General features: G+C 42.3%; 10 non-coding genes across 10 annotated transcripts; all 10 read left to right on the forward strand.

The window, feature by feature from the left end:
* Positions 1-1,401: 1,401 nt before the first annotated feature.
* Positions 1,402-1,608, forward strand: LOC126123052 (small nucleolar RNA U3). The gene has a single exon (XR_007526168.1). It is a non-coding gene; the product is annotated as a small nucleolar RNA U3 (small nucleolar RNA).
* A 943-nt stretch (positions 1,609-2,551) lies between these two features.
* LOC126123137 (U5 spliceosomal RNA) lies at positions 2,552-2,670 on the forward strand. Its single transcript, XR_007526245.1, has one exon. It is a non-coding gene; the product is annotated as a U5 spliceosomal RNA (small nuclear RNA).
* Positions 2,671-5,103: 2,433 nt separating this feature from the next.
* On the forward strand, positions 5,104-5,310 carry LOC126123007 (small nucleolar RNA U3). The gene has a single exon (XR_007526127.1). It is a non-coding gene; the product is annotated as a small nucleolar RNA U3 (small nucleolar RNA).
* A 944-nt stretch (positions 5,311-6,254) lies between these two features.
* LOC126123138 (U5 spliceosomal RNA) lies at positions 6,255-6,373 on the forward strand. The gene has a single exon (XR_007526246.1). It is a non-coding gene; the product is annotated as a U5 spliceosomal RNA (small nuclear RNA).
* Positions 6,374-8,808: 2,435 nt separating this feature from the next.
* On the forward strand, positions 8,809-9,015 carry LOC126123008 (small nucleolar RNA U3). Its single transcript, XR_007526128.1, has one exon. It is a non-coding gene; the product is annotated as a small nucleolar RNA U3 (small nucleolar RNA).
* Positions 9,016-9,958: 943 nt separating this feature from the next.
* On the forward strand, positions 9,959-10,077 carry LOC126123139 (U5 spliceosomal RNA). The gene has a single exon (XR_007526247.1). It is a non-coding gene; the product is annotated as a U5 spliceosomal RNA (small nuclear RNA).
* Positions 10,078-12,506: 2,429 nt separating this feature from the next.
* LOC126123011 (small nucleolar RNA U3) lies at positions 12,507-12,713 on the forward strand. The gene has a single exon (XR_007526130.1). It is a non-coding gene; the product is annotated as a small nucleolar RNA U3 (small nucleolar RNA).
* Positions 12,714-13,656: 943 nt separating this feature from the next.
* On the forward strand, positions 13,657-13,775 carry LOC126123140 (U5 spliceosomal RNA). The gene has a single exon (XR_007526248.1). It is a non-coding gene; the product is annotated as a U5 spliceosomal RNA (small nuclear RNA).
* Positions 13,776-16,202: 2,427 nt separating this feature from the next.
* LOC126123012 (small nucleolar RNA U3) lies at positions 16,203-16,409 on the forward strand. Its single transcript, XR_007526131.1, has one exon. It is a non-coding gene; the product is annotated as a small nucleolar RNA U3 (small nucleolar RNA).
* Positions 16,410-17,352: 943 nt separating this feature from the next.
* Positions 17,353-17,471, forward strand: LOC126123141 (U5 spliceosomal RNA). The gene has a single exon (XR_007526249.1). It is a non-coding gene; the product is annotated as a U5 spliceosomal RNA (small nuclear RNA).
* Positions 17,472-17,616: the final 145 nt, after the last annotated feature.

A 17,616-nucleotide genomic window follows, 5' to 3' on the forward strand; every position in this document is an offset into this window, starting at 1 on the left:
TCTAGTTTCCCTCGGGTATAGAGTGACATGATATTGGCAGAGGATGTGCAGATAATCACTTTGATCAGGCTGTTTTTTTTTTAATGCTCTTTTACCAGAATCCATTCATAGTGATAACTGTGTTCTCTGGTGAAACACGATGAGAACATAGTGTGAAGTGCACAGAACTAGCTATTTGAGTGTGTGTGAAAATGTGAGGTAACCACTGTTACTCCTAAATTTCTGTGGAATTAAGTTTTCTGTGTGTGTCTGAAAATCCAAGTGGTTCAAGTTGGTAGTTTATGTGTTGCAAGCGAAAAAAGCTTTTTAGTAAACTGAGGCACTAGCATTAGTTTCCAGTTCACTGTGACAAGGAAGCTAGTATAAAAAGTTTTGTGGTTTTGTTTGCAAAGAAGTGCTCATGGGATGTAAGCACTGCTTGAGATTATTCTGAGATGATTTTTGTGGGGGGGGGGGGGGGGGGATTGCTAAACATCTAGCATTTTAGTAAGGAACTTGTCGGAGTAGTTGTAAAATTGTTATTTTATGAGAAATTTCTTTAATCATAGCACATGGCCATCATAGTTGAAGCATAAAGATTGGCATGGTATGCGTAGGTCTGTAAAATGTCCTGACAGTGATGTTCATAGAGACTTGTTGTATACTTTGATTCTTCATCTGTTTAACAGTAGACATAAGAAATGTATTAGTGGAGCAAGTAGCTGTGAAATTACTGGCGTATGATTGGTAGTATTGACGTGGCGCTGAGTGGAAGTGTTTGTTTAGCTGTGGGTGTTTTCATAATTGCCATGTGAGGAAAAGCAATACTCGTGATAGGCGAAAAGAGATACAGAGAGAAACACATTTATTGCGAGTATTGTATATCAGCAGCTCTTGGGCGGGTATCAAGTAAGACGCAAAGTGAAACGAAAGAGGAAGTATGCATGAAAGTGGCGATATATCGACAAGAGTTTGCACTGTTAGGGTGAGGTGAATAAACTAGTGCGGTGCGAAAATTTTCGAAGAGAGAGGCGGCTTTAAAGAAAGCACAAGAGTCCTATGAACGCCGTCTTGTGTGTTTGTCTTTCAGTGGCTATTTGGCATGTCTGCTTGCGCCATAGGATGCTACTGTATGTGCCCCAGGCCCCCATCTAGCGGCCGGAGGTGCAAGCGGTGTTTACATACAGTCTCGCGTGAGGCAATGGTCTCTCATTTCGGAAGACAAGAAGCACTGGTAGCGCACAAAATAGCTGAGTGAGATCATGGCGGCCAAGTAAGAGTAGAAGTAGGTTCTTTGCAGAATGTCCGAGCTTAAGAAATTCTTCGATAAGTAAATCGCGAAATGTGAAGAGAGTGTCGTATTCTCGTAGGGCGTGTTGACGGTCTCGTGGCATAAGTAGCGAGCGGTGATAGCTTGCTAGCAAGATCATACTTCACAGGATCATTTCTGTAGCATGTCTTCAACTCTCTCTAGTTCAAAGCTGGAGTAGACGTAACCACGATGATGAGTGGTAGCACTGTCCCTGAGCGTGAGGCTTGCGATCGAGATTCATCGCATCTTGGTTGTAATCGATGATCGTTCACCACATTCTGAGGGATGTGGGAAGGGAATAGCGCTTTCCGAGTGGTGGTTTTATTATATAGAATAGAAGCAAGCATAAGTCATACTTTTGGTATCGGGACCCGCGTCGTTGCAGAAATGTCGCTACAGGTTGTGGAAGGACTTTGATTACGACATGTCATGAAAGCCTTGTGGGAGTTTCTCGAGTGGCACGGGGACGAGCCATTTGATTTGGCCTGCTCCAAGTGCTAGGCTTGGATGACAACGACGTACTTTTGAGTTACAAGAATGAGTGAGCAACACAAGAAGAGTGCAATTGATGACCATAAAAGGCTGACACACAACACAGTCTTGATAATCAGCACTAATGCATGATGTACGGAACATTTAGGAGGAGCACGTTTGGCTAGCAAACATGAATTGAGTGATTTGCAAGGCACTGTTATCTGCAAGAAGGAATGCATGAAATTCGCAAATGAATAAGACTGGTTCAAATACTATCGGCAGAAATTTTATTTCTGTTGTCAACTAGTATTAATTAGTTGTGTGGGAGCAGGGGGATATTTCCCTTGCACCATACATCTACATACAGGTTGCGTCTGATGTGGCCTAGTTTTGCGTTCAAAGAACTATCTAGTTGTCTGTTTTTTCAGTGAACGAGTGTGGTGGGGAGGAGAGAGATTAGTGTTAGATGCAGAGCAGTGCGGGCAGTTGTGTCTCTGACGGTGGGTCGCCGAGAGGAATTGGGCGTGCTGCCATCTGTCGGCAGGTGAGGTAATGAAGCAGCTTGAATGGTGACAGAAATGATGAAAATAGTTATCTAAAGAGTAATATCGACGACATTTGGCAGACACGTATTTCAGCGCTGACAGTTAGTTTGGGGTGTGTGCTTGCATGGCACTGGAAGTGTGTTGACAGTAGAGAAGTAGACAAGACGGAAAGAATTTTCCGCGTTCTCGCGGAGAAGCAATAGAGAAGCAGCCATAAGTATTGAAGTGAGGGCGTTGATCGGCACTCTGGTTTCCCTTCAAAACGAATAAATCTTTCGCCTTTTACTAAAGATTTCCGTGGAGGGGAACATTAAATGAGTCTATAAGGTATTTTTCGTAGTGCTCGGCTATTGCTGAGCCATAATCACAAGTAAAACGTAATGTAATTAACAAGAGATAGGTTGTGTTGTGAGAATGAAGGGCGTGGAGTAGCGGATCACGTTGGATCAGGTAGATGCTTTTTTAATTTGAAAATGTAATTGGCCGTTTCGTAGTATAATGAAACAAGTACATTTGCCCTGAAATGGCTTGCAGTGTGTTAGGCGATTGTGTAAAGAGAGAGAGAGCGCTATTTATTGTCCTGGAAACTCTTGGTGAACCCTTTCCGCATCTCAGTTCTAGATGATTTGAGGGTGTTTACTTGCACTGCAGTTGCACAACAGCATATAAGCCGATATTTGGAAGTGAATGATGAATTGAGAGGCTCTGTAATAAATACTAGTATGTGATTAGTAGATTGTGTTTTGAAACCCAAAATTATTTTTACCGCAGAAGTTTGTGATTTGTAGGTATGATGTGAGTGAGATTTGGGCTGTAGATGGTGGTTAGTTGGGCAGGATGAGCATTTCAATTGTTTTCAATAGAGTGGATATTAGTGGCACTGGCTTGTTGCCATAATGTGGCATTGGTTCTTTGTTCATAACAGTGTACTCAGTTTTGTAGAAGATTTAGGTGAGAAAGAGACAGTTGTTGAATATGACATAGATAGCTAGAGATGAATTGAGTAGCAATTTCCTGGTAGGTGTAGTTTGGGTATGATGTGTCTCAGTGAGAGATAAATCTTGAAATGGAAGGGTTGTTCCTAGCTACAGTCTTGGAAACTATGTATCTGCTGTTGACTCCAATGTTTTCAAGATTACTTGTGTACAAAATTGGCCAGACTTTGCTGTTTCTTCTTCAGTAAATCAGTGGAAGGTGGTGCAGATAATGGTATAAATGTTCAGTGCCTCCTGTGAGTTGTTGATGCTGCTTGTCTTTTAAGTAAAATTGATAGGGGCTCTTGATTGACCCAGCCATAGACAGAGCTGGTGCATACTTGGCTTGAGAAGACTTTGGCCAGTAAATGATGAAATACCAACACAGTGCTCACAACAAAGCTCCTTTCCCTGCATTCTAGTTTCCCTCGGGTATAGAGTGACATGATATTGGCAGAGGATGTGCAGATAATCACTTTGATCAGGCTGTTTTTTTTTTTTTTAATGCTCTTTTACCAGAATCCATTCATAGTGATAACTGTGTTCTCTGGTGAAACACGATGAGAACATAGTGTGAAGTGCACAGAACTAGCTATTTGAGTGTGTGTGAAAATGTGAGGTAACCACTGTTACTCCTAAATTTCTGTGGAATTAAGTTTTCTGTGTGTGTCTGAAAATCCAAGTGGTTCAAGTTGGTAGTTTATTTGTTGCAAGCGAAAAAAGCTTTTTAGTAAACTGAGGCACTAGCATTAGTTTCCAGTTCACTGTGACAAGGAAGCTAGTATAAAAAGTTTTGTGGTTTTGTTTGCAAAGAAGTGCTCATGGGATGTAAGCACTGCTTGAGATTATTCTGAGATGATTTTTGTGGGGGGGGGGGGGGGATTGCTAAACATCTAGCATTTTAGTAAGGAACTTGTCGGAGTAGTTGTAAAATTGTTATTTTATGAGAAATTTCTTTAATCATAGCACATGGCCATCATAGTTGAAGCATAAAGATTGGCATGGTATGCGTAGGTCTGTAAAATGTCCTGACAGTGATGTTCATAGAGACTTGTTGTATACTTTGATTCTTCATCTGTTTAACAGTAGACATAAGAAATGTATTAGTGGAGCAAGTAGCTGTGAAATTACTGGCGTATGATTGGTAGTATTGACGTGGCGCTGAGTGGAAGTGTTTGTTTAGCTGTGGGTGTTTTCATAATTGCCATGTGAGGAAAAGCAATACTCGTGATAGGCGAAAAGAGATACAGAGAGAAACACATTTATTGCGAGTATTGTATATCAGCAGCTCTTGGGCGGGTATCAAGTAAGACGCAAAGTGAAACGAAAGAGGAAGTATGCATGAAAGTGGCGATATATCGACAAGAGTTTGCACTGTTAGGGTGAGGTGAATAAACTAGTGCGGTGCGAAAATTTTCGAAGAGAGAGGCGGCTTTAAAGAAAGCACAAGAGTCCTATGAACGCCGTCTTGTGTGTTTGTCTTTCAGTGGCTATTTGGCATGTCTGCTTGCGCCATAGGATGCTACTGTATGTGCCCCAGGCCCCCATCTAGCGGCCGGAGGTGCAAGCGGTGTTTACATACAGTCTCGCGTGAGGCAATGGTCTCTCATTTCGGAAGACAAGAAGCACTGGTAGCGCACAAAATAGCTGAGTGAGATCATGGCGGCCAAGTAAGAGTAGAAGTAGGTTCTTTGCAGAATGTCCGAGCTTAAGAAATTCTTCGATAAGTAAATCGCGAAATGTGAAGAGAGTGTCGTATTCTCGTAGGGCGTGTTGACGGTCTCGTGGCATAAGTAGCGAGCGGTGATAGCTTGCTAGCAAGATCATACTTCACAGGATCATTTCTGTAGTATGTCTTCAACTCTCTCTAGTTCAAAGCTGGAGTAGACGTAACCACGATGATGAGTGGTAGCACTGTCCCTGAGCGTGAGGCTTGCGATCGAGATTCATCGCATCTTGGTTGTAATCGATGATCGTTCACCACATTCTGAGGGATGTGGGAAGGGAATAGCGCTTTCCGAGTGGTGGTTTTATTATATAGAATAGAAGCAAGCATAAGTCATACTTTTGGTATCGGGACCCGCGTCGTTGCAGAAATGTCGCTACAGGTTGTGGAAGGACTTTGATTACGACATGTCATGAAAGCCTTGTGGGAGTTTCTCGAGTGGCACGGGGACGAGCCATTTGATTTGGCCTGCTCCAAGTGCTAGGCTTGGATGACAACGACGTACTTTTGAGTTACAAGAATGAGTGAGCAACACAAGAAGAGTGCAATTGATGACCATAAAAGGCTGACACACAACACAGTCTTGATAATCAGCACTAATGCATGATGTACGGAACATTTAGGAGGAGCACGTTTGGCTAGCAAACATGAATTGAGTGATTTGCAAGGCACTGTTATCTGCAAGAAGGAATGCATGAAATTCGCAAATGAATAAGACTGGTTCAAATACTATCGGCAGAAATTTTATTTCTGTTGTCAACTAGTATTAATTAGTTGTGTGGGAGCAGGGGGATATTTCCCTTGCACCATACATCTACATACAGGTTGCGTCTGATGTGGCCTAGTTTTGCGTTCAAAGAACTATCTAGTTGTCTGTTTTTTTCAGTGAACGAGTGTGGTGGGGAGGAGAGAGATTAGTGTTAGATGCAGAGCAGTGCGGGCAGTTGTGTCTCTGACGGTGGGTCGCCGAGAGGAATTGGGCGTGCTGCCATCTGTCGGCAGGTGAGGTAATGAAGCAGCTTGAATGGTGACAGAAATGATGAAAATAGTTATCTAAAGAGTAATATCGACGACATTTGGCAGACACGTATTTCAGCGCTGACAGTTAGTTTGGGGTGTGTGCTTGCATGGCACTGGAAGTGTGTTGACAGTAGAGAAGTAGACAAGACGGAAAGAATTTTCCGCGTTCTCGCGGAGAAGCAATAGAGAAGCAGCCATAAGTATTGAAGTGAGGGCGTTGATCGGCACTCTGGTTTCCCTTCAAAACGAATAAATCTTTCGCCTTTTACTAAAGATTTCCGTGGAGGGGAACATTAAATGAGTCTATAAGGTATTTTTCGTAGTGCTCGGCTATTGCTGAGCCATAATCACAAGTAAAACGTAATGTAATTAACAAGAGGTAGGTTGTGTTGTGAGAATGAAGGGCGTGGAGTAGCGGATCACGTTGGATCAGGTAGATGCTTTTTTAATTTGAAAATGTAATTGGCCGTTTCGTAGTATAATGAAACAAGTACATTTGCCCTGAAATGGCTTGCAGTGTGTTAGGCGATTGTGTAAAGAGAGAGAGAGCGCTATTTATTGTCCTGGAAACTCTTGGTGAACCCTTTCCGCATCTCAGTTCTAGATGATTTGAGGGTGTTTACTTGCACTGCAGTTGCACAACAGCATATAAGCCGATATTTGGAAGTGAATGATGAATTGAGAGGCTCTGTAATAAATACTAGTATGTGATTAGTAGATTGTGTTTTGAAACCCAAAATTATTTTTACCGCAGAAGTTTGTGATTTGTAGGTATGATGTGAGTGAGATTTGGGCTGTAGATGGTGGTTAGTTGGGCAGGATGAGCATTTCAATTGTTTTCAATAGAGTGGATATTAGTGGCACTGGCTTGTTGCCATAATGTGGCATTGGTTCTTTGTTCATAACAGTGTACTCAGTTTTGTAGAAGATTTAGGTGAGAAAGAGACAGTTGTTGAATATGACATAGATAGCTAGAGATGAATTGAGTAGCAATTTCCTGGTAGGTGTAGTTTGGGTATGATGTGTCTCAGTGAGAGATAAATCTTGAAATGGAAGGGTTGTTCCTAGCTACAGTCTTGGAAACTATGTATCTGCTGTTGACTCCAATGTTTTCAAGATTACTTGTGTACAAAATTGGCCAGACTTTGCTGTTTCTTCTTCAGTAAATCAGTGGAAGGTGGTGCAGATAATGGTATAAATGTTCAGTGCCTCCTGTGAGTTGTTGATGCTGCTTGTCTTTTAAGTAAAATTGATAGGGGCTCTTGATTGACCCAGCCATAGACAGAGCTGGTGCATACTTGGCTTGAGAAGACTTTGGCCAGTAAATGATGAAATACCAACACAGTGCTCACAACAAAGCTCCTTTCCCTGCATTCTAGTTTCCCTCGGGTATAGAGTGACATGATATTGGCAGAGGATGTGCAGATAATCACTTTGATCAGGCTGTTTTTTTTTTTTAATGCTCTTTTACCAGAATCCATTCATAGTGATAACTGTGTTCTCTGGTGAAACACGATGAGAACATAGTGTGAAGTGCACAGAACTAGCTATTTGAGTGTGTGTGAAAATGTGAGGTAACCACTGTTACTCCTAAATTTCTGTGGAATTAAGTTTTCTGTGTGTGTCTGAAAATCCAAGTGGTTCAAGTTGGTAGTTTATGTGTTGCAAGCGAAAAAAGCTTTTTAGTAAACTGAGGCACTAGCATTAGTTTCCAGTTCACTGTGACAAGGAAGCTAGTATAAAAAGTTTTGTGGTTTTGTTTGCAAAGAAGTGCTCATGGGATGTAAGCACTGCTTGAGATTATTCTGAGATGATTTTTGTGGTGGGGGGGGGGGGGGGGATTGCTAAACATCTAGCATTTTAGTAAGGAACTTGTCGGAGTAGTTGTAAAATTGTTATTTTATGAGAAATTTCTTTAATCATAGCACATGGCCATCATAGTTGAAGCATAAAGATTGGCATGGTATGCGTAGGTCTGTAAAATGTCCTGACAGTGATGTTCATAGAGACTTGTTGTATACTTTGATTCTTCATCTGTTTAACAGTAGACATAAGAAATGTATTAGTGGAGCAAGTAGCTGTGAAATTACTGGCGTATGATTGGTAGTATTGACGTGGCGCTGAGTGGAAGTGTTTGTTTAGCTGTGGGTGTTTTCATAATTGCCATGTGAGGAAAAGCAATACTCGTGATAGGCGAAAAGAGATACAGAGAGAAACACATTTATTGCGAGTATTGTATATCAGCAGCTCTTGGGCGGGTATCAAGTAAGACGCAAAGTGAAACGAAAGAGGAAGTATGCATGAAAGTGGCGATATATCGACAAGAGTTTGCACTGTTAGGGTGAGGTGAATAAACTAGTGCGGTGCGAAAATTTTCGAAGAGAGAGGCGGCTTTAAAGAAAGCACAAGAGTCCTATGAACGCCGTCTTGTGTGTTTGTCTTTCAGTGGCTATTTGGCATGTCTGCTTGCGCCATAGGATGCTACTGTATGTGCCCCAGGCCCCCATCTAGCGGCCGGAGGTGCAAGCGGTGTTTACATACAGTCTCGCGTGAGGCAATGGTCTCTCATTTCGGAAGACAAGAAGCACTGGTAGCGCACAAAATAGCTGAGTGAGATCATGGCGGCCAAGTAAGAGTAGAAGTAGGTTCTTTGCAGAATGTCCGAGCTTAAGAAATTCTTCGATAAGTAAATCGCGAAATGTGAAGAGAGTGTCGTATTCTCGTAGGGCGTGTTGACGGTCTCGTGGCATAAGTAGCGAGCGGTGATAGCTTGCTAGCAAGATCATACTTCACAGGATCATTTCTGTAGTATGTCTTCAACTCTCTCTAGTTCAAAGCTGGAGTAGACGTAACCACGATGATGAGTGGTAGCACTGTCCCTGAGCGTGAGGCTTGCGATCGAGATTCATCGCATCTTGGTTGTAATCGATGATCGTTCACCACATTCTGAGGGATGTGGGAAGGGAATAGCGCTTTCCGAGTGGTGGTTTTATTATATAGAATAGAAGCAAGCATAAGTCATACTTTTGGTATCGGGACCCGCGTCGTTGCAGAAATGTCGCTACAGGTTGTGGAAGGACTTTGATTACGACATGTCATGAAAGCCTTGTGGGAGTTTCTCGAGTGGCACGGGGACGAGCCATTTGATTTGGCCTGCTCCAAGTGCTAGGCTTGGATGACAACGACGTACTTTTGAGTTACAAGAATGAGTGAGCAACACAAGAAGAGTGCAATTGATGACCATAAAAGGCTGACACACAACACAGTCTTGATAATCAGCACTAATGCATGATGTACGGAACATTTAGGAGGAGCACGTTTGGCTAGCAAACATGAATTGAGTGATTTGCAAGGCACTGTTATCTGCAAGAAGGAATGCATGAAATTCGCAAATGAATAAGACTGGTTCAAATACTATCGGCAGAAATTTTATTTCTGTTGTCAACTAGTATTAATTAGTTGTGTGGGAGCAGGGGGATATTTCCCTTGCACCATACATCTACATACAGGTTGCGTCTGATGTGGCCTAGTTTTGCGTTCAAAGAACTATCTAGTTGTCTGTTTTTTCAGTGAACGAGTGTGGTGGGGAGGAGAGAGATTAGTGTTAGATGCAGAGCAGTGCGGGCAGTTGTGTCTCTGACGGTGGGTCGCCGAGAGGAATTGGGCGTGCTGTCATCTGTCGGCAGGTGAGGTAATGAAGCAGCTTGAATGGTGACAGAAATGATGAAAATAGTTATCTAAAGAGTAATATCGACGACATTTGGCAGACACGTATTTCAGCGCTGACAGTTAGTTTGGGGTGTGTGCTTGCATGGCACTGGAAGTGTGTTGACAGTAGAGAAGTAGACAAGACGGAAAGAATTTTCCGCGTTCTCGCGGAGAAGCAATAGAGAAGCAGCCATAAGTATTGAAGTGAGGGCGTTGATCGGCACTCTGGTTTCCCTTCAAAACGAATAAATCTTTCGCCTTTTACTAAAGATTTCCGTGGAGGGGAACATTAAATGAGTCTATAAGGTATTTTTCGTAGTGCTCGGCTATTGCTGAGCCATAATCACAAGTAAAACGTAATGTAATTAACAAGAGGTAGGTTGTGTTGTGAGAATGAAGGGCGTGGAGTAGCGGATCACGTTGGATCAGGTAGATGCTTTTTTAATTTGAAAATGTAATTGGCCGTTTCGTAGTATAATGAAACAAGTACATTTGCCCTGAAATGGCTTGCAGTGTGTTAGGCGATTGTGTAAAGAGAGAGAGAGCGCTATTTATTGTCCTGGAAACTCTTGGTGAACCCTTTCCGCATCTCAGTTCTAGATGATTTGAGGGTGTTTACTTGCACTGCAGTTGCACAACAGCATATAAGCCGATATTTGGAAGTGAATGATGAATTGAGAGGCTCTGTAATAAATACTAGTATGTGATTAGTAGATTGTGTTTTGAAACCCAAAATTATTTTTACCGCAGAAGTTTGTGATTTGTAGGTATGATGTGAGTGAGATTTGGGCTGTAGATGGTGGTTAGTTGGGCAGGATGAGCATTTCAATTGTTTTCAATAGAGTGGATATTAGTGGCACTGGCTTGTTGCCATAATGTGGCATTGGTTCTTTGTTCATAACAGTGTACTCAGTTTTGTAGAAGATTTAGGTGAGAAAGAGACAGTTGTTGAATATGACATAGATAGCTAGAGATGAATTGAGTAGCAATTTCCTGGTAGGTGTAGTTTGGGTATGATGTGTCTCAGTGAGAGATAAATCTTGAAATGGAAGGGTTGTTCCTAGCTACAGTCTTGGAAACTATGTATCTGCTGTTGACTCCAATGTTTTCAAGATTACTTGTGTACAAAATTGGCCAGACTTTGCTGTTTCTTCTTCAGTAAATCAGTGGAAGGTGGTGCAGATAATGGTATAAATGTTCAGTGCCTCCTGTGAGTTGTTGATGCTGCTTGTCTTTTAAGTAAAATTGATAGGGGCTCTTGATTGACCCAGCCATAGACAGAGCTGGTGCATACTTGGCTTGAGAAGACTTTGGCCAGTAAATGATGAAATACCAACACAGTGCTCACAACAAAGCTCCTTTCCCTGCATTCTAGTTTCCCTCGGGTATAGAGTGACATGATATTGGCAGAGGATGTGCAGATAATCACTTTGATCAGGCTGTTTTTTTTTTTAATGCTCTTTTACCAGAATCCATTCATAGTGATAACTGTGTTCTCTGGTGAAACACGATGAGAACATAGTGTGAAGTGCACAGAACTAGCTATTTGAGTGTGTGTGAAAATGTGAGGTAACCACTGTTACTCCTAAATTTCTGTGGAATTAAGTTTTCTGTGTGTGTCTGAAAATCCAAGTGGTTCAAGTTGGTAGTTTATGTGTTGCAAGCGAAAAAAGCTTTTTAGTAAACTGAGGCACTAGCATTAGTTTCCAGTTCACTGTGACAAGGAAGCTAGTATAAAAAGTTTTGTGGTTTTGTTTGCAAAGAAGTGCTCATGGGATGTAAGCACTGCTTGAGATTATTCTGAGATGATTTTTGTGGGGGGGGGGGGGGATTGCTAAACATCTAGCATTTTAGTAAGGAACTTGTCGGAGTAGTTGTAAAATTGTTATTTTATGAGAAATTTCTTTAATCATAGCACATGGCCATCATAGTTGAAGCATAAAGATTGGCATGGTATGCGTAGGTCTGTAAAATGTCCTGACAGTGATGTTCATAGAGACTTGTTGTATACTTTGATTCTTCATCTGTTTAACAGTAGACATAAGAAATGTATTAGTGGAGCAAGTAGCTGTGAAATTACTGGCGTATGATTGGTAGTATTGACGTGGCGCTGAGTGGAAGTGTTTGTTTAGCTGTGGGTGTTTTCATAATTGCCATGTGAGGAAAAGCAATACTCGTGATAGGCGAAAAGAGATACAGAGAGAAACACATTTATTGCGAGTATTGTATATCAGCAGCTCTTGGGCGGGTATCAAGTAAGACGCAAAGTGAAACGAAAGAGGAAGTATGCATGAAAGTGGCGATATATCGACAAGAGTTTGCACTGTTAGGGTGAGGTGAATAAACTAGTGCGGTGCGAAAATTTTCGAAGAGAGAGGCGGCTTTAAAGAAAGCACAAGAGTCCTATGAACGCCGTCTTGTGTGTTTGTCTTTCAGTGGCTATTTGGCATGTCTGCTTGCGCCATAGGATGCTACTGTATGTGCCCCAGGCCCCCATCTAGCGGCCGGAGGTGCAAGCGGTGTTTACATACAGTCTCGCGTGAGGCAATGGTCTCTCATTTCGGAAGACAAGAAGCACTGGTAGCGCACAAAATAGCTGAGTGAGATCATGGCGGCCAAGTAAGAGTAGAAGTAGGTTCTTTGCAGAATGTCCGAGCTTAAGAAATTCTTCGATAAGTAAATCGCGAAATGTGAAGAGAGTGTCGTATTCTCGTAGGGCGTGTTGACGGTCTCGTGGCATAAGTAGCGAGCGGTGATAGCTTGCTAGCAAGATCATACTTCACAGGATCATTTCTGTAGTATGTCTTCAACTCTCTCTAGTTCAAAGCTGGAGTAGACGTAACCACGATGATGAGTGGTAGCACTGTCCCTGAGCGTGAGGCTTGCGATCGAGATTCATCGCATCTTGGTTGTAATCGATGATCGTTCACCACATTCTGAGGGATGTGGGAAGGGAATAGCGCTTTCCGAGTGGTGGTTTTATTATATAGAATAGAAGCAAGCATAAGTCATACTTTTGGTATCGGGACCCGCGTCGTTGCAGAAATGTCGCTACAGGTTGTGGAAGGACTTTGATTACGACATGTCATGAAAGCCTTGTGGGAGTTTCTCGAGTGGCACGGGGACGAGCCATTTGATTTGGCCTGCTCCAAGTGCTAGGCTTGGATGACAACGACGTACTTTTGAGTTACAAGAATGAGTGAGCAACACAAGAAGAGTGCAATTGATGACCATAAAAGGCTGACACACAACACAGTCTTGATAATCAGCACTAATGCATGATGTACGGAACATTTAGGAGGAGCACGTTTGGCTAGCAAACATGAATTGAGTGATTTGCAAGGCACTGTTATCTGCAAGAAGGAATGCATGAAATTCGCAAATGAATAAGACTGGTTCAAATACTATCGGCAGAAATTTTATTTCTGTTGTCAACTAGTATTAATTAGTTGTGTGGGAGCAGGGGGATATTTCCCTTGCACCATACATCTACATACAGGTTGCGTCTGATGTGGCCTAGTTTTGCGTTCAAAGAACTATCTAGTTGTCTGTTTTTTCAGTGAACGAGTGTGGTGGGGAGGAGAGAGATTAGTGTTAGATGCAGAGCAGTGCGGGCAGTTGTGTCTCTGACGGTGGGTCGCCGAGAGGAATTGGGCGTGCTGCCATCTGTCGGCAGGTGAGGTAATGAAGCAGCTTGAATGGTGACAGAAATGATGAAAATAGTTATCTAAAGAGTAATATCGACGACATTTGGCAGACACGTATTTCAGCGCTGACAGTTAGTTTGGGGTGTGTGCTTGCATTTCACTGGAAGTGTGTTGACAGTAGAGAAGTAGACAAGACGGAAAGAATTTTCCGCGTTCTCGCGGAGAAGCAATAGAGAAGCAGCCATAAGTATTGAAGTGAGGGCGTTGATCGGCACTCTGGTTTCCCTTCAAAACGAATAAATCTTTCGCCTTTTACTAAAGATTTCCGTGGAGGGGAACATTAAATGAGTCTATAAGGTATTTTTCGTAGTGCTCGGCTATTGCTGAGCCATAATCACAAGTAAAACGTAATGTAATTAACAAGAGGTAGGTTGTGTTGTGAGAATGAAGGGCGTGGAGTAGCGGATCACGTTGGATCAGGTAGATGCTTTTTTAATCTGAAAATGTAATTGGCCGTTTCGTAGTATAATGAAACAAGTACATTTGCCCTGAAATGGCTTGCAGTGTGTTAGGCGATTGTGTAAAGAGAGAGAGAGCGCTATTTATTGTCCTGGAAACTCTTGGTGAACCCTTTCCGCATCTCAGTTCTAGATGATTTGAGGGTGTTTACTTGCACTGCAGTTGCACAACAGCATATAAGCCGATATTTGGAAGTGAATGATGAATTGAGAGGCTCTGTAATAAATACTAGTATGTGATTAGTAGATTGTGTTTTGAAACCCAAAATTATTTTTACCGCAGAAGTTTGTGATTTGTAGGTATGATGTGAGTGAGATTTGGGCTGTAGATGGTGGTTAGTTGGGCAGGATGAGCATTTCAATTGTTTTCAATAGAGTGGATATTAGTGGCACTGGCTTGTTGCCATAATGTGGCATTGGTTCTTTGTTCATAACAGTGTACTCAGTTTTGTAGAAGATTTAGGTGAGAAAGAGACAGTTGTTGAATATGACATAGATAGCTAGAGATGAATTGAGTAGCAATTTCCTGGTAGGTGTAGTTTGGGTATGATGTGTCTCAGTGAGAGATAAATCTTGAAATGGAAGGGTTGTTCCTAGCTACAGTCTTGGAAACTATGTATCTGCTGTTGACTCCAATGTTTTCAAGATTACTTGTGTACAAAATTGGCCAGACTTTGCTGTTTCTTCTTCAGTAAATCAGTGGAAGGTGGTGCAGATAATGGTATAAATGTTCAGTGCCTCCTGTGAGTTGTTGATGCTGCTTGTCTTTTAAGTAAAATTGATAGGGGCTCTTGATTGACCCAGCCATAGACAGAGCTGGTGCATACTTGGCTTGAGAAGACTTTGGCCAGTAAATGATGAAATACCAACACAGTGCTCACAACAAAGCTCCTTTCCCTGCATTCTAGTTTCCCTCGGGTATAGAGTGACATGATATTGGCAGAGGATGTGCAGATAATCACTTTGATCAGGCTGTTTTTTTTTTTTAATGCTCTTTTACCAGAATCCATTCATAGTGATAACTGTGTTCTCTGGTGAAACACGATGAGAACATAGTGTGAAGTGCACAGAACTAGCTATTTGAGTGTGTGTGAAAATGTGAGGTAACCACTGTTACTCCTAAATTTCTGTGGAATTAAGTTTTCTGTGTGTGTCTGAAAATCCAAGTGGTTCAAGTTGGTAGTTTATGTGTTGCAAGCGAAAAAAGCTTTTTAGTAAACTGAGGCACTAGCATTAGTTTCCAGTTCACTGTGACAAGGAAGCTAGTATAAAAAGTTTTGTGGTTTTGTTTGCAAAGAAGTGCTCATGGGATGTAAGCACTGCTTGAGATTATTCTGAGATGATTTTTTAGGGGTGGGGGGATTGCTAAACATCTAGCATTTTAGTAAGGAACTTGTCGGAGTAGTTGTAAAATTGTTATTTTATGAGAAATTTCTTTAATCATAGCACATGGCCATCATAGTTGAAGCATAAAGATTGGCATGGTATGCGTAGGTCTGTAAAATGTCCTGACAGTGATGTTCATAGAGACTTGTTGTATACTTTGATTCTTCATCTGTTTAACAGTAGACATAAGAAATGTATTAGTGGAGCAAGTAGCTGTGAAATTACTGGCGTATGATTGGTAGTATTGACGTGGCGCTGAGTGGAAGTGTTTGTTTAGCTGTGGGTGTTTTCATAATTGCCATGTGAGGAAAAGCAATACTCGTGATAGGCGAAAAGAGATACAGAGAGAAACACATTTATTGCGAGTATTGTATATCAGCAGCTCTTGGGCGGGTATCAAGTAAGACGCAAAGTGAAACGAAAGAGGAAGTATGCATGAAAGTGGCGATATATCGACAAGAGTTTGCACTGTTAGGGTGAGGTGAATAAACTAGTGCGGTGCGAAAATTTTCGAAGAGAGAGGCGGCTTTAAAGAAAGCACAAGAGTCCTATGAACGCCGTCTTGTGTGTTTGTCTTTCAGTGGCTATTTGGCATGTCTGCTTGCGCCATAGGATGCTACTGTATGTGCCCCAGGCCCCCATCTAGCGGCCGGAGGTGCAAGCGGTGTTTACATACAGTCTCGCGTGAGGCAATGGTCTCTCATTTCGGAAGACAAGAAGCACTGGTAGCGCACAAAATAGCTGAGTGAGATCATGGCGGCCAAGTAAGAGTAGAAGTAGGTTCTTTGCAGAATGTCCGAGCTTAAGAAATTCTTCGATAAGTAAATCGCGAAATGTGAAGAGAGTGTCGTATTCTCGTAGGGCGTGTTGACGGTCTCGTGGCATAAGTAGCGAGCGGTGATAGCTTGCTAGCAAGATCATACTTCACAGGATCATTTCTGTAGTATGTCTTCAACTCTCTCTAGTTCAAAGCTGGAGTAGACGTAACCACGATGATGAGTGGTAGCACTGTCCCTGAGCGTGAGGCTTGCGATCGAGATTCATCGCATCTTGGTTGTAATCGATGATCGTTCACCACATTCTGAGGGATGTGGGAAGGGAATAGCGCTTTCCGAGTGGTGGTTTTATTATATAGAATAGAAGCAAGCATAAGTCATACTTTTGGTATCGGGACCCGCGTCGTTGCAGAAATGTCGCTACAGGTTGTGGAAGGACTTTGATTACGACATGTCATGAAAGCCTTGTGGGAGTTTCTCGAGTGGCACAGGGACGAGCCATTTGATTTGGCCTGCTCCAAGTGCTAGGCTTGGATGACAACGACGTACTTTTGAGTTACAAGAATGAGTGAGCAACACAAGAAGAGTGCAATTGATGACCATAAAAGGCTGACACACAACACAGTCTTGATAATCAGCACTAATGCATGATGTACGGAACATTTAGGAGGAGCACGTTTGGCTAGCAAACATGAATTGAGTGATTTGCAAGGCACTGTTATCTGCAAGAAGGAATGCATGAAATTCGCAAATGAATAAGACTGGTTCAAATACTATCGGCAGAAATTTTATTTCTGTTGTCAACTAGTATTAATTAGTTGTGTGGGAGCAGGGGGATATTTCCCTTGCACCATACATCTACATACAGGTTGCGTCTGATGTGGCCTAGTTTTGCGTTCAAAGAACTATCTAGTTGTCTGTTTTTTCAGTGAACGAGTGTGGTGGGGAGGAGAGAGATTAGTGTTAGATGCAGAGCAGTGCGGGCAGTTGTGTCTCTGACGGTGGGTCGCCGAGAGGAATTGGGCGTGCTGCCATCTGTCGGCAGGTGAGGTAATGAAGCAGCTTGAATGGTGACAGAAATGATGAAAATAGTTATCTAAAGAGTAATATCGACGACATTTGGCAGACACGTATTTCAGCGCTGACAGTTAGTTTGGGGTGTGTGCTTGCATGGCACTGGAAGTGTGTTGACAGTAGAGAAGTAGACAAGACGGAAAGAATTTTCCGCGTTCTCGCGGAGAAGCAATAGAGAAGCAGCCATAAGTATTGAAGTGAGGGCGTTGATCGGCACTCTGGTTTCCCTTCAAAACGAATAAATCTTTCGCCTTTTACTAAAGATTTCCGTGGAGGGGAACATTAAATGAGTCTATAAGGTATTTTTCGTAGTGCTCGGCTATTGCTGAGCCATAATCACACGTAAAACGTAATGTAATTAACAAGAGGTAGGTTGTGTTGTGAGAATGAAGGGCGTGGAGTAGCGGATCACGTTGGATCAGGTAGATGCTTTTTTAATTTGAAAATGTAATTGGCCGTTTCGTAGTATAATGAAAC

Source organism: Schistocerca cancellata, unplaced genomic scaffold, assembly GCF_023864275.1.
Source record: "Schistocerca cancellata isolate TAMUIC-IGC-003103 unplaced genomic scaffold, iqSchCanc2.1 HiC_scaffold_417, whole genome shotgun sequence".
Classification (NCBI taxonomy): Eukaryota; Metazoa; Arthropoda; class Insecta; order Orthoptera; family Acrididae; genus Schistocerca; species Schistocerca cancellata.